The 2,271-nt window shown below is 40.5% G+C and overlaps 1 pseudogene; it reads right to left on the reverse strand.

The window, feature by feature from the left end:
• Nucleotides 1–234: 234 nt before the first annotated feature.
• LOC116639076 lies at nucleotides 235–1,088 on the reverse strand (annotated as a pseudogene).
• Nucleotides 1,089–2,271: the final 1,183 nt, after the last annotated feature.

Raw genomic sequence — 2,271 nt, forward strand, 5'->3', positions numbered from 1 at the left:
CCAAAGAATGCATTCAGTGTCCATCGACCAATCCCTCATATCTCTGCCTCTCCTGGGCTGCTGAGCTGGTCTTCTCCTTGCCTAGACACCTGACAGTTCCAGAGCTTGGAAATAAGAGCTTGAAAGACAGCTGAAAAAAGATCATGTGTTAGGAGGATGTGGCGGGGGGGGGGGGGGGGGAGGCTGTTGTACTTAACTGGAATTATTAAAGTTAAAAACCAAACTAGAAGCAGCCTATGGCAGATCAAGAAAGGCCAAAACTTCTTTGATACTCTTTCCTTCAAGAGATGGGGTCTCTTGGGGTCTGGTCTGTTGGGCCACCAGTCTCTTGTCTCTCTCTTCAGCAATGGTGAGATGGATACCCTTTCCACAGGGAAGAGAAATCCATGGTTTGTTGCCTTTGCCAATAACAAAAATGTTGTGGAGAGCTGGGTGGCAAAGCTGTTGCCATTGGCATCTTTCACGTGAATTACATCAAAAGAACCAGGGTGTCTCTCTCTGTTGATGATCACACCAATTCTTTCCAGGTTAGCACCTCCGGTCACCATAGAGAATTTACCAGTATCAAACTTGATGAAATCAGTAATCTTTCCAGTCTCCAAATCAATCCGAATGGTGTCACTCACCTGGATGAGGGGATCAGGACAGCAGATGGTGCAAGCATCATGGATCACCAGATGAGGGATTCCTTTTGTCTCCACAAAGATCTTTCTCACTTTCCACAACTTATACTTGGCCTTCTCAGGTGTAATCCGATGAACAGCAAAGCGACCCTTGGTGTCATAGATCAGATGGAAATTCTCCCCACTCTTGTCAGTACTGATGACATCCATAAAACCAGCAGGGTAGGTTATATCAGTTCTGACCTTGCCATCAATCTTAATAAAACACTGCAAACAGATCTTTACTTCATCCCCTGTTAGGGCATACTTAAGCCTGTTCCTTAGGAAAATGATGAGATGGAGTCACTATCTCAGCTTATGGGGACCAGTAGATGGGTGAGGGGCAAACACACAGGTCAATTCATCCAGCATCCACTGCTTTGGAACTGCTACACACTTCAGATGCTTCTTGGGACCATGAACCATGGCTGCGCTAAGCACAAAAAGAGGACCACCCCCTTCTGGTCATGAGCTGTAATGCTTATTTGAAATCACCAGGTTTATGGTAGTTTGCATACAGCAATAGATAACTAGTACACAGCCTCTGAGAAGAGTACATAATTTTAAAAACAAAATCTCCAATTACAGAAAACTCAATATATTCCAAATTTTAAAAACCAGTTAAAAAGTTTTACTATAATCTAAGTGTAAATGTTCCATAATATGTATAAGGGAAGAGGAAAGCTAGGGAGCAAAAGTATGCACCTCTTGCCTGGTTGGTAAGTCTTCCCAAAACAGATATCATGTAATAGGTATGTTTCTGAAAGTTGTCTATAAGTTACATCATTGTAAATCTTTGCAACAAATATCAACTGAGTAAGGCTACATGTCACTCACTGTGTTAACCACGAAGGTTGTAATAATGATCAAAATAGCATTTCTGCCCTTGAGAATCTTGCTCTCTAGTGGACAACTGACTAGTTAATACAGAAATTTTAAAATGGATTTAAATTAAGAGTTAGCAAACCTTTTCTATAAAGGACCACATAGTAAATATTTCAGGCTTTGCAAGCCAATTTTGCCAAAATAGAGCAAAAGCAGCTTTAGACAATACGTAAATGAATGAGAGCAACTGAGTTCCAATAAAACTTCATTTTTGGACACTAAAATTTGGATGTCATATAACTTTCATGTATCTTAAAATATTATTCTTCTTTTGATTTTTTTAATCGTTTGGAAATGTAAAAACAATTCTGTACAATAGGCAGTAAACTGGAGTTGACCCTCGGGCCATAGTCTGCCAAACACTAGTTTTGATTTTGATTGGATTGACCTAAAGCAGGTGGAACTTGCAAAATAAATAAATAAATAAAAGTTTAGTACTATCAGATGGGTTTACTGTTTTGGATTGCCATGGATACAAATAATAATCTTCTTTCTATTTCTGATTTCTTTCATGCATAGGGGCATGAGTCTGCAAGGCTTAGATGATTTACCAAGGAGGAGCTCTGCGGAGCATCAAGGACTCAGAAGAAGGGCAAAGTCACCCTATGAGGGAAGGAAACATAGAGATGGAGCTGGAGGACACATGAGCAAAGGAAGCCTGAGGTTGTGTGATTGTTAAGCAAAAAGTAGTCAAATAGCAGAAGTGGGACTTTAGGGGAAAGGA

Source organism: Phoca vitulina, unplaced genomic scaffold (genome assembly GCF_004348235.1).
Source record: "Phoca vitulina isolate PV1807 unplaced genomic scaffold, GSC_HSeal_1.0 scaffold17, whole genome shotgun sequence".
Classification (NCBI taxonomy): domain Eukaryota; kingdom Metazoa; phylum Chordata; class Mammalia; order Carnivora; family Phocidae; genus Phoca; species Phoca vitulina.